At 35.6% G+C, this 14500-nt stretch overlaps 1 protein-coding gene across 5 annotated transcripts in view; it reads left to right on the top strand.

Annotated features, from left to right (window-relative positions):
• Window positions 1-14500, top strand: part of slc36a4 (solute carrier family 36 member 4) — a 200561-nt gene that overhangs the window by 61512 nt on the left and 124549 nt on the right. The window lies entirely within an intron of this gene.

Below are 14500 nucleotides of genomic sequence, written 5' to 3'. Positions count from 1 at the left end.
ACCATTTTCTTTATGGCTCTGCCCTCTGTTTCTTTTTTCATGGTGCTGTGTTTAGGTTATTCTAACAGAAACACTTCCTTCAGTGTTTCCATTTGAAAAGCGATGATATATTATTCTTTGGTCCCTCATGGTTCTGAATGTTATTGAGCTATTTCATATTTGTCCTTCGGATTGTTAGTGCAGTGCCTGGCATAAAACTCAGAGAGAGAATTTTACAATTTATTTGCTATTCGGAAATGATGAAGAAGACAAATTACTTTTAATACTTTTTGGGAGAACCCTACACAATGACTTCTTATATAAAACTAATCAGGTAATAGTAAAAAATCTTGTTTTACTGTTTTACGGTATAACACTAGTTCTAGCCACTCACGGCTTCTGATTTCAAATCCTGTAGTTGCATTTTTTCACATTGCTTGAATTGTTTTTTAAAGATTCCAACCAGTTTGATTGAATAAAAGCTCCTTATGCCCAGAAAAATGTTTTGTTAAAGGGTCATAATAACAATATATAACATCAGGGTAATTCCAGCTGTTTGTATTAATTGTATTTACTTCCTTTTCTTTTCATCGCAATTAGAAATTAAATTCCTCCTTGATAAATGAAAGCACATGTAATAATATGCAAGATGTGTTTTTGTTAAAAACCTTTCACTAGTTCTTCCTTGGAAAGCAAATCTATGTGCAACGAATATACAAAACAAAGCACATTTAAGACTTCTATTGCTTGAAAAAAAAGAATTATTTCTTATTCAGTTAGTTTTTTTCTAAATATTATGCAGTAAAATATGAGACGTGAAATGATTTTGATCTCTGAAAAAAACAGTGCAAAGAATTTCACAATGTCAAAAAGACATTTCATAATGACTAAGTTACATAAGCTGGATATCTCAAAGGAAATGCATAAAAAAGCCTTTGTTATTGCTAGTTTTCAGTCTTGTAGACTACTCTGATCTTGTAGCTGTAGTTGAAAGGGCTACAGTGCTGAATCAACCATGCACTACAATGTACTGTATTCTACTGAATATATTCAGGGTCTTGAACAAATCTGTATTGCTGTTTTGTCTAATTTTGTACTTGATAAGGAAAAGAAAAAAATAAATAACTAACATATTAGTAAAAATTCAAAGTCCAAAAAGTTTTATTATTTTAAATAGTTCACTGGATGCAGTGACTTCTAAAGACATTTGTTTGCACCAGACCTTCATTAGGTGTGTCATAGTAAAGGGGGCGAATACTTATGCAATCACTTAATTTCTGTTTAATATTTATAATTAGTAGGATCCATAGATTTGTATTTTCACTTTGACATCAAAGAGTGTTTTCTGTCAATCAATAACAAAAAAAACCCTCCCAGTTGAATACATCATGATTTAATTTATAACACAATAAACTGTAAAAATGGGTGAATATTTTTGATGGCCACTGTATGCAGTATACAGTATGTTGTCAGGGTAGAGTTACTCATGCATATTTTTAAAATGGTGCGTTGTCATCTTAATCCAGTCTTCCTTTTCACTTTTTGCTCCGTTTTCATGGATTTATTTTTGAAGTGAATACAGAGCACTTGTTTCTATCTTAATAAAAGCTGATGATGCTGGGTGTTGGAAATCCAAAGTAGAGGAGATGTGTGCAGAAGCCGTAGGTAACTTACACCTAAGGCCTCATATTCATTCATTTTGTACCATTTCATTTGAAATTCACCAGTTTAAAACATTTTGAGTCAGAGTTGTTTGTGACCTTGCGTTATGTGTGCACCGTGCCCGCCTTCAGCAATAGTTGACCTGCATTTGCTACAAAAGATGCATGTTCAGCAATGTTTACTCCAGAGGTTTCAATCATGAAAAGTCTCTGAGTTCAAGAAACTCCTGGGAACATCTTTTTCCTTCTCTTTCCTTGACATCAACTGTCTAAAAGTTTTAGCTTGTGTAACCTTCATGCTTCAATCACTACAGAAATGATTTGTCAAGCAAAGGTTCAGGACTGATACTCTGAAAAACAGACAAACTGACATGGTCATACCTGGATGTCTGATTTAATGTCTGCTCTTTATTCTTGAGGGGGAAAGGAAGAGACATGCTTTGAGACATTATTTGTCCAGTTTCACATGCATGTGTTAAATCAAAATGAATTCATCTGAGACCAGTTACAGTTTTCTTTTTCATGTGCATCTTACATCTAAAAATCAAATAGTAAGACCTCAAGATGAATAACCTTTGACCTTGGCTTTTCATTCCTAGCTGAATATTTCTAAGGCTTCCTATTAACCATAACTTGATTTTAATACAGCTGATTGGTCATTTAAATATTGTATGTTTCTACTCCAAATTGTTAAAAGTCAGAAAATATACAAAGGTATTGTCTTTATCAACTTATTTCTGTAATTTTTTTTAGAAACCTTGATTTTGATCAGCATCTTGGCTGTTTCTGCCGAATTAACAATGAGTGCATTTGTTTGCTTGTTTTTTCCAGTGAGATGTAATGTATCAGCTGTTCAGCAGGGGTCATTGTTGGCCTCATTTTCTAGTTACTTCAAGGTTTACAGGGTGACATTACATGGGGGGACATCCAAAATGAAGAGGCATGAGATAACAAATTCTGAACTGAAGCATAATAGAATATTGACCACAACTCCAGCACAGCCAGAGGTACACTATTGCTTTCTGCCTATGGTCTTAATGGCCACTGGCATATTCTGCCCCAAGGCTGCATAACGGAAGGAAAAGGGAATAACCTGCATCACTGTGTACAGAAACAGAGAACAAAACTTTTTGGTGAATAGCATTATGGTTGCAGCTTCTATCAAAATCCCATAAGGACTAGAAAACAGACAAATGAAAATGATACATCTGACTCACAGAAACACATGGAATTTAGATTTTCAAGGAACTGGTAGATCTAAATATGTTTCTTGTGTTAGATGTCTGTTAGGCAAAGTGAAAATCATGCATGTCTTCTCCCAGATGTCCAGGTATTTAAACAGGACTGTGTACTCTAATTAAATTATCTTTTGTTATTGGTTAAGGTGTTGACTTAATACTGATTGTAGATGAGCGAGAAGAAAAAACAACTGTCTAAGATTTAACTGTAGTCCAATGATTAAAATACAAATATCAGACAAGGGAAAATGCCAGCTGTTTTTGTTCTGTATTCAGAATTACATTGAATTAATCCCTCTTCATTGTTTTTTTTTCTTGAATCCTGGCTTCAAATAAATTGAATCCAAGTTTGTATGGGCAGACCACATTGAGTGATGGAAAACAATGTTTGTTTTATCTTGTTTTCAGTGTAACGTTATTCATGAAATTCATGAAGAGGTGTGTTGTGATTGTCTTCCAGATCCTAGTACTACATTTAAAAGACTTTGGAGCTGTGTATGGTGTCCTCAGATATTAAATGAAAAACAGAATTAGTATGCAGTAACAAATCAAAGATTTTTTATAGAAATTGTTTTTTGCTCTTTAATGCTGCCGATAGTTTTGAACTTTAAGAATAGGATGCTTGGCAGAAATCATTTCTCAAGTAGCTCTTTGGATTTGAATGCAGCACAAATACTGTTGAAATTTTATTTGATTTTGACTTGGTTTCAAATGCTGATAGTAAAAAAAAGGAAATCTGATAATTAAAAAGTAGAAGCTGGTGCTCTGCTGTGAAAATGAAGGTTTTGAGGGGTAATGTCTGGTTTAACCAGTGAGTTAAGAAGTCAAATGATAGTGCCTAAAATGCTCTGGTATTTAGTGATGAATGGAAGACAAAAAAAGTGGAAATAGTGTTTGTATTTTTGCACTGTGTACAATATGTGACACACTCAGCTGGGAACAAAACCCCACATCCATGAGTTCTGAAGTGCTTTGGACGACATTCCTGAAATGAGATAATTGATGTTTTGATTACCATTCATGGAAGCTAATTGTTTTTAATAGAATTGCCAGTTAGCACCAGGGTTATAATTGGTTTCATGTTCTGAAAACATGGATAACAACAAAGCAAGCAAAGTGAAACTTAATAGGTTTTGCTGACTGGCAATAGGAGGATTGGGTGATGTTCAGTACCTGAAAAATGTCTATTCAAATTGCCTTTTCATTGTGTTTTAAATGTAACATTGATGTAAAAAAGTTATATTCAAACCATTCAGGTAAGAAGTGTTTTGTCTGACACTCTCCTTGTCAGTATTTTTTGTTGGCCCAAAGAATGGTCACACTATGTAAGAAAAAATAAGTTATTTTAAGAAAGAGTACATATAAATTATTTTCATGTTGGATCAGTGGCAGTTGTTTATTTCCAGAGAAGTGTACATCCAAAGTCAAGTTGTTGCAGGTGCTAAACATTTTGATAGTAATTTGCTATTTTTTACTTTTCCCATGCAAGGAATAAAGATAAATATGAACTTAAGTTTTTGAAGCTTTTGAAGCCACACTACATGCCCCTTTCATTTCCAGAAGAAACAGACTACAACTTCTTTGAAATAAAATCCTCCTGTGAAAGAAATTTTTATATCAATAACAGTAACACACCAGAAAACGGATTCTATTTTGTTAAATCTGACTTGAAATCAATACGTTTATACCCAGTGCTTCTAAGTTATTAAACACTTGCAAAATAGTCTACCAGAAGCAGAAAAGATTTTTGTATCATAATCAGAAAATTAATAAAAAAGTTTGCTAGTTATATAATGTAGTTTGACTGAGGTTGTTTTCCATTGCTTGCAGAAAGCTGTTGATTTAATAATACTCATCCAGTTGAGTTTTAGGTCTTGGGCTATTTTATGAGGTTGAATACATTTGAATTTGATTTTGAATTTCAGATTTTGGGACGTGATGTTTCGAAACAAGATGAGAATAGTTAATGCAAATTAATCTTTGGATACATTAATCTTTTTATTACTTTGAACATACAGTACATCAGATTAATAGTATTAGATAGGTTGTGCATACAGGTACAGTAGGAAGTTTTATGTTCGGGGGAATTTGGAAAAAATGAGTCATTTTTAAATAACATAAAACTGCCATCTGTACTGTTTTTGAACAGATCCTGTTGTTAATGAATAATGAAAGATAAATTTTGTTTGCGGCTGATTGAATGTATTAAATAGTGTTTAATTTTTGTTTCAAAGAGTTAGTCAGCTGTTGACATTCATGTTGGCTCAGGGCTGTCCACTGCACAAGTAGTATTTATTGTAAAAAAGTAATTTTAGTTAATTCATTCAGCTTATGAGTACTTTATCTGGATTTGAATCCTGGGAATAACTGATTGTGTATTAGAGACTAGAGATCTTGTGAGAGAGTTACTATAATTGCTTAAAACTCTGCTGTTCCTCAGAGCCTTCCCCTATTCCTAAATGTACAGTATATAACTCTAATATTGCTACCAGAGGGAAAAAGCAGGAAAACCAGACATAGTTCTTAACTTCCAAATCCCTTAAATTCTGTATATTTTTGCTTTTGCATTGATCTTGTCACCAAGCTTTGCCTAGCCTCTTTTAATGGATTATTCCAACCTATCATAAACTGGTTTCACTTATAAAAGCAGATTCCAAGCTTAATTTCCCCTGAATTACATTCTTGCAGTGGAATTTTGTACATTTCAGCAGGAGAGACAGCCACCTACTCAGCTCATTATTTGTGGGTCAGTTATAAAATGTTGTTGGATTCCTTTTCCTTTAGTTATCTGATGCATGTCAGCCACCCTCACAGCCACCACAAGGCTGTGAATCTTCTGGCTGAGCTCTCCATGAGGTTTCCTAGTATATCATCCTCATGTCCAGGGTATCATGCGAGCAGATATGAATAAAGAGTATGTAAAAGTACATACTACGAATTGTGATATTTTTATTAGACATCCAAGAGTAACTGCGAAAGGACACCATGTGCATGTTTGTGTCTGTGTGTACACTGTGTATTGTGCTTTGTGCCTGTTGCTTGTAGGGATAGGCTATAGCTCCCCCTTGATCCTATATTGGATAAAACAGTTAGACAGTGGATTGATGGATGTATGGATGAACAACATTTCCTAGCTATGGCAGTGACTTAATATTCTTCAATCACAAGACACGAACATAGACACACCGCAATAATTAAGAGATGCCAGTTTACCTAACAGTTGGAAATGGGAGCACCAAGAAAAAACCATTCTAACACCAGGGTAGTATAGTATTTAACAAAGAGGGCTTTCACAGATTCCCCATCTAGAGAGTATGGCAGGACATGGAGCATGACCAGTGCTAAAGAGGTTGATGTGGTGCCCACCAGTGAGCCCAGGTGGAGTCTATATTGAAGCCTTGTTGGGGAGCTTTTTGATCATGTTGTGGGTTGTTGCGAGTCATTGGATGTGTGGATGAGTGATGTTTGCTAGGACAGGGAGCCAGGGCATTGGGGTGGGGTGTAGGGTTCCAGTGATGATGCGCATGGTGGCATTCAGCTGGGTATGTGCTGAAGAAGTGTGAGGTGCTGAGGGTGGTAGTGACAGTGCTCCATCTTGTATCAGCAAATTTGGAGATCAGATTGTTCCTTGTTTTGACCTTAGCTGCATTTGTCTTTAAGTGCTCCAGGAAGGTAAGGGCCTGTCTAGGGTTACTCCATGCTTTGTTGGTGTAGGAAGGAGCTGCAATTTCTGATCGTTCATCAAAAGCTTTTTTTGTAGCTTTTATATTGTGGAGGTGGAATAGACTGCATAGTGTTTTGGTGGGCTTGGTTTGAGTCACTGTGTGCTGCAGTACTGTTCAGGTTTTGATATGTCCTCATTTAGGACCTGGCTCAAGGTGTTAACATTTGACAAACAGATGTCATCAGCATATATAAACTTTGGGATGTGATTTCTAGGATGTCATTTATGTACAGATTAAACAGAGTGGGAGCCAATACTGATCCCTAAAGGAGTCAATTTGTCTGTCATTTCCATCTACTTGATTTCTGTCCTGGGTGAATTCTGAATTGTCTGCTGCTCAGCAGTGTTTGGATCATTTTGATTCCCAAGGGGGCAGTGCCCTTCAAGAGCTTCAACAGAAGATATGCTTGTCAAACTGTGTCATAGGCTGTCATAGGCACCTGTCACCTTTCAGAAGTTTTTCTGAAAGCCATTTTTGATGAAGGTGGTGTGGGACAGTACTTGTTCTGTTGTGCTGCGTTCCTTGGGAAATTGTGCAGTAGATGGATGGTATTTTGGGGTTCTATCCAAGTTTAGGGGATGGCGATGACCTTTGCTCTGCACCATATCTTTGGGACGGTGTTGGAATTCATAATTAGTGTGTAGAACTGAGCTTGTGGCCCCAGGTTTTTTAGAAATCCTGGCATGATGCTGTTGTATCTTCTTGCCTTGCTGCGTTTCAGGTCCCGCAAAACCTTTTGTAGTTCTGTGACTTTAAAAGGACAGTGCTTGTGTTTTCTCTGTGGGTCTATTGGTGGTATCTTAATACATCCCAGACTCTTCCTTTCGTATTTTTGTCCAAGGGTGCCTTGGGAATAGCAAGCAGATAGTTGGAGACTTGTTTGGGAGTGACAGAGGGGTGGTTTTGAATGGGAGGTTTATAGACATTGGCTATTTGGAAACCACCAACCACTATAATGTCAGAATATGTGGTTGTGGCCAGATGTTTTGCTTGGGCAATATCAGTTCGGGCATAAGTGGCACGACCATGTTTAGAATGTGGTTGATAACATAAGAAGTCATAACCTTTGATGGCGTATCGGTCTGCCTGTTCCAGTGTGGGGTTTCCTTTATGCAGATATCAGTGGTGAGCAGCCAGGACTTTGATGGAGCTGCTCCGGCGCCCGACAGGCCCTCAAAATGTAGATGGAATATTCAGAGAGCTGGTCTGGCAGTGATATGCTTTTTGTTTATCGTTTTGGCTTTGGGACTTGGAATAGGATTCTTTGAGACTCCTCTTCTGAAGCTTCTCTTAGAAATTTGTCTGCTATTTGTATCATTAGATTCCTGGCCCCTGACGAGGGGTACAACATGAAGATGATTCATTGCTTCCCACCAGGGCAACATGTGGCAACTCTGTAAAGAAGGTGCCGCAGTGTAGAACTGAATTCATAACCAAATCGAGGAGCACAGAAGCAGTAGCTCTAAAGTCCATACCAGCATGCCATCCCAAGGTAATCATAAGAAAAGGTCATATTAACAGATTAATTTAAACATTATAGGTCCTTTTAAAATTTCATAGTTCACCTACAGAGTTTCTTCTAAAAGGATACAGTATTTCATTTGTTCATTCATTTATGTATGCATCACTTCAGTATTTAAGTTTTTCTCATTTCCATTGCTTTCATGTACAGTATGTATTTTGCCTCCTGAGGGTTTCTGTATTTTAGAATTTGACAACCATGACCCTGACAGAAGACAAAGACTTGCAGCATGTACAGTCTGTTATTCCCTTTGATATAGTTGAAGGCAGAGCAACCTCTTTTGTTTATAACCTTTTGAGCTGTGCTGAAAAGGGTTCCTGGTAACTCCTACAGACAGGAGTAGAAATTCCTATTCACATCAAAAAGATTTTAGTTATAAGTACCTGAATTTTAATGTAAACTTGTATACAATATGTTTTGTGGCCATCCCTTGTGAATAACCTCTAAATTGCTTAGTGTATAATGCCTGTAAAAAGGTGTGAGATCTATTTTGTGCTACTTTTCACAGTATAACACCAATACAATACTCTTAATTTTGCATGCTGTAATAAATTCAGTACACCAGCTACTGTATGTATGTAAAGATGATGAAAACTTCCTTAAAATAAATTGAACAGTGCCTTTACTTTAGGGCTAAAAAGCAAGATGCATTGAATTATTGGGTTTCTTTTCTGAGACACGTTAAAGCTCTTTATTTAAATTTCATAATGCAGATTATTTGATGCAGTCTTTTTGCATTATATTTTCATGCTATCATTTGATTGGTTTTGCCTTTTTAAACTGCTACTGTGATGGATAGAATCTTCTAAGCCAGTAAGGTGGACTTCGGTTTCGCAGATACAACTTGTGGTTAATTTCTTGGTAGGGGGTATCTGTCCTTAAAACATACATTGAGAAAGATACATTTGTACATGAATTTGTTGTCAATTTTAATTAACTAACAGTATATAATACATTTGATTGAATTTTGACATTCCAGATGGGTCTTTGTAATAATGCTAAATAAAATTTTATTTGTAACTATAGAAAATAAGTGTTAGAGATGGTGCTTTGAGTTACAACAACTTGTGTTTATTTAAAAAAAGTAGTTTTACCTATGTAGAAATATATATGCATCTCTTACAGCACATTTGACCCAAGATTAACACTTTTCTCTGGATCATTTGCACATCAGCTTTCCTGAAGATTACAGCGGAACAAGTGTCATGAACCATTAGCTTTTATCTTTGTACCTGAAATGAATCCCGATTGCATAACTGAGCAAGACGTGGTGACTTGATCGTTTTACATGACAGGGAAAGGACAGGCACGCTTGTTGAATAGATGGCAGACCATTGCTATGATGAAAACTGTGGAATTGTCTGGTGTTCTTGCATAATTGGAAACTCTTGCAAAGAAGCTGATGCACTGCTTTCTGGTATTGTTTGTGATAGTTTTTGCTGATGACAGCCTGGTGAAATTAATTCCACATTGATTCATGCAAAAATCTTGTCTCATTGTGAACTTCTCCTTTTTCTTTTTCTGTAGGAAATTACATTTAAAAAAAATAAAACACTTGGTTGAAAGATTATTTATCTTACCTTTTGCCTGGTGATGTGAAGGTTGAAACAGTTACTTCAATCTGTAAAAAACATACTCGACAGAAGTACAGTATATGGAGGGCTCACTATAATTTCAAGTTAAGGGTGCTGAACATCAAAAAGTTTTAATTGGCTGAAAAACATGATTAAAAGAACTGTTACAAGATATTTTAGTAAAAAGTAGTCCTTCTTCAGTTATGTAGAAATCAAATTATCCATCCATTTTTTAATCACTTTATCCAATACAGGGTCACAGGGGACCTGGAGCTTATCTGATAAGCAATGGGCACATGGATACACCCTGGCTGGACACCAGTCCGTTACAAGGCACACACAGACACAAACACATGATAAAAGCAATTATTATGGTTGCTATTTTAAGATTATTTTAATGGGTATGTATGAATATGAGTATTAATTATCTCAAATCATTTCACAGTACTCACAAGGCAATTTTCACAATTGTCTAAATAGACTTCTAATTCTGCTTTGTGTACATAAAGTCAGATTAGTCCACTTCAGGTGTTATTAAGAATCACCTGCAGGGTTAGTAGCAGTACCCTGAAAGCTTAAAATGGTTAGATAAGTAAAAAAAGGACTATATATATCTAAGATTTAAAAAATCAGCCATACTCTAAAAAACAGGTAATCAGTTGTGGTAACTGCCATTCTACGTCTTTCTGGTCTTCACTCCAAGATTTCTTATCCAGGTTTTCACATATGTGATATTTTCTTATACGTTCTGATTGCTGTTGTTCAACAGCATGCACTTTTGATACAGCAATGTTCATTCTAGTGTACCTAGAACAGATATCTGTTCTATCTGTGTCTACAACAATTCATGTGATATGATATAAAACAATTCCTGTTGTGTTATAATTGATTGAATGTCTACCCAGTATATCCAAACTTCTTGCTTGAGCCATTAACTTTTATGTAGCAACAAGAGTATGCTTAGGAGGAGAACTTTCCCTTTGGTTTTGTAACCAGTGACACCAAAGTACAGCATACAAAATGAAAATCTTGACCATAAAGAAAAACATGGACATAAAGTGCAGTATAAAAGTTGGGAAGGCAATATTTTTTCTTTGACATCATGTCTGTGAATAATAAAGTGACTAAATGGTGGGTTATGTAAGGGAAATCACAATCTGACAATATCTGACAGTCAATATCTGGATACATAATAAAAAAGTTCTCAGACAATACAAGGCGGGTGGGTTGGTAAACACAGATATTATTTTCTTAATTCCCCTGTAATTAAGTTTATTAATCTTAATTTCAGCTCTTTAAGACACAAAGCAATATTTGTTTGAAGGACGAGAAAATAAGCACTTGAAGGAAAACTCCCACTCATTTTGTTCTGCACAATTACCTAGTGCTTTAGAAATGCTTAATTCTGGATGCAAAAATCTGTTTTTACTTGCAAAAAGAGGTAGCACTGCTGAGAGCTTAAAGAATTTGGATTTGGGATTGGTGATTTGCAAAAAGAATGGTTCCATATCTATTTATCAGTCCCAAATGGATCAGGCTGTTTGATCATGCAACAGTGCTTGGCATGATTACTGTAAGTGTGTCCTTTACACTTTCCCATTGTGCTATTTAAAAACTGATTGTTTCCCATCTGTGAAACGTAAGCCAAGTTTCTCTGACATATACACTTGTGATCATGGGAGATTAACTGCCTAATAGTTCAACTATGAAGACATGAAAGGAGAAACAAAATCAGTGATTACAGATTACCAACATGAAAGCATGGCAGTGAAATGCCTGTGTATCACACAGAGCCTGGAGTTAGCACTGAAAATAAAATAAACCCTAATGTAAAGTTTCTTTTGAATGTTTCTGACATTCCTCAACCTCTCATTTAATTAACAATATTTTCTAAAAATCAGTAGTTACTGAGCAAGTCTTAAGGTAAAAATATGGATGTAGGATTAAGTGATAAAATTTAAGTCACCTTATCAACAAAAAAATCAACAAAATATTACATATGATGTAGCATAGCTCCTATGATTTTCGATTTTGTACTGCATTATTTAAAAGCCGCCTCTTTATAACTATTTTATTGCTTTCCTAGCTGCTTCAGCATGCGTAGGCTGCAAAGGAACAAGTAAAGGTTTATTCCATACTAAAAAAAGAAGAAAAAAACACAATGTTTTGGCTGTGGAGCCTTCTTTGGGTGTGAAGAAGGCTCCACAGCCAAAATGTTATCTTTCTTTTCTTCTCTTTTCAGCATGGAATAAATTGGAGATGGTTTGCCTTCTCAACATATTACTACGAATATACATTTTTTGTTCTAGGGTACATCCTTATATTAATTTTTATTTGCTGAATTAAACTTTTAGGCATTCGTATTCCTAAAAATAAATTGTGTTAATGTTATATCAGAAAATGAAGCTTATATTAAGCTTTTTACTTTGTATTGTAACAATATATCTTGATAACACATTATAGTACATAATGGGCCCATCAGGTCTTTGATCTTGAGAAAAACAGAAGGAAATGATTTCTAGGAAATACAGCCATGTGTGTGTCATTCTGGAGTAAGAAAATGTTCGCTGTTAATTTCTCTTGAGGAAACAATAAAACTGTTAAATCAAACAACGTGCCAGATGGTCCAAACAGGTGTTGAGGGTGAGAACGCTACACATCAGGAATGACTTGGGTAATAAAATTAATATTGCCAATATATGATAAATCACATTCTTATTCGGAAGAGCCTGCTAAAAGCTGAAATTTTTAAGTCATTCATTCCAGGCTAGATGTCAAATTGTGATTGTGTGATCGTTTTAAAGATTTCTGAATATACGCATGCACTCCAATCAATTCAATTTATTAATAATCGAATGTACTATTATCCTTTAGTCTATAAAATATGCCAGCATGAGTTTGGAATTGTTTCCCATGGGAAATGAAACATTAATCAATGTTGCTCATTTGTTTATTGATCCTTATCTTTGTTTACCTGTGCTGTATATAGAAACTACATTTTTGTTACAGTATTCAACATTTTTGTAGACTTGAGTAAAAAGTCTAGTAAGCTCAGAGTTATAAATCAGAGTTTAGTATGGTAGTTTCTTGTAACGTAGTTTCCAATGGGATAGATTTGTACAAATAATAGTCTGTACTGATAACAATCTACTACTTCATGTAGTGCAAACCTTTTGAATTAGCAACTGTGTATATATGATCAGCTGCTAGACGGTTTTAGCAGAAGTGCCAAATGTTGCCTTTGAAATAAAAAAAAAAAGACACTGGAGCCTGCTTGGAGGACCATGTTGATCTCTCCTGACATTTTCCTTCACGAGATGTTAAGTGCATCTTCAATTAATATTTATGAATGTAATGAAGGAAAACAAATGTAAAACAAATGCGAAAGCTTTCAAGGTGACATCAATAATTTATTATTTTTTAATTCAATGTTTTGCTTATGGGGGGCACAGTGGGGCAGTGGTTAGCATTGCTGCCTCTCAGCGCTGGTGCCCTGGGTTTAATTCCCAACTTGGGGTGCTAGTTGTGTGGAGTTTGTATGTTTTCCCTGTGTTTACTTGAGTTTTCTCCGTCTGCTCTAGTTTCCCCCAACAGTCCAAAGAGATACTGGTAGGTTATTTGGCTTCTAACTAAAAACTGGTGTGAGTGTGTGTTTGCGTCTGTGTGTGCCTAGTGATGGACTGGCATCCCATCCAGTGTGTGTCCAGTCTTGTGCCCATTGCTTTCCTGGGATAGACTTCAGCTCCCCCACGACCCTCAATTGAATAAAGAGGTTACAAATAGATAGATGAATAAATGGACCTTTTGCTTCTGGCCCAACAAACTATTACATGAGCTGACTGCCTTCAAAGAGAGGACTATGTGTCCTTTATTACAAATAAAGTGGAGGAACAGTCTCATAGCTTTTACGTAACACTAACTGAAATCTAATTCGTCAGGGTAATTTGTTGTAATTTCATTGGAGCTGTTCTGTGGTTGAGCTGCCTGTTGATGCAGATAACAAATGTCAGTGCTCCTCTGGAGAATCACAGGTTAGCGTCTCTTAACCTTCCCAGGTCTCTTGTGTCCTGCCTGTAAAATACACTGCAGGAGTAAGAATCTACCAACCACAGAATTAGTTAGTGACAGAGAGTGAATGTAAATGGGTCCAAATGGTAAAAATTTAATGTAATAGTAACTTTATAAGGTCTTTTTATTGATCACAAAAGTATCAGTTGTTTTAATAATCAGATAGTTAAAAATAATATCAAATTACTTTTTATAGCTGAATTAATGACAGCATTATAGTAATAATACAATTTTGCTAAGGAGCACTTTTCATCTATCTCAGAATACCATATAATAAAACAAATATGATACACAAGAGGAGCAAATTAAAATGGAAAAAAAGCACAGGTTTTGGTTTTGTGAAATGATAAATTTGGTGAAATGATTTGGAAAAAGTTAATAATTTTTGTTTATTAATTTAAGTAAAAACTTTAAGTAGGTTTTGAAAATGTTGACTGCTGTTGAGTCTGGAATGGATATGGGCGTTTTTTTCCATAAAAGTCAGTCTGCACAAAAGAAGATTCTGTTGCCCAGTGGAGTTGGGTCTTTGGCAAGTAAGAAGACCTGAATCATCAGCTCTCAGATTAAGAGCTGAACCATGTTCATGCAATATATCCTTATAATAATCTGGAGGAAAATCTGTCAGTACCTTTCATGTGATCAGAAGAATCTGACTGCTATAAAGGGAGCCAGTACAATTTACAGAGAATGGGAGCTGTGTGCTCATGGAAAATTCTAGACATACTGCACAAAA

Source organism: Lepisosteus platostomus, chromosome 7, assembly GCF_059453375.1.
Source record: "Lepisosteus platostomus isolate fLepPlt1 chromosome 7, fLepPlt1.hap1, whole genome shotgun sequence".
Taxonomy (NCBI): Eukaryota; Metazoa; Chordata; class Actinopteri; order Semionotiformes; family Lepisosteidae; genus Lepisosteus; species Lepisosteus platostomus.
This window is presented reverse-complemented; position numbering and strand designations above follow the sequence as displayed.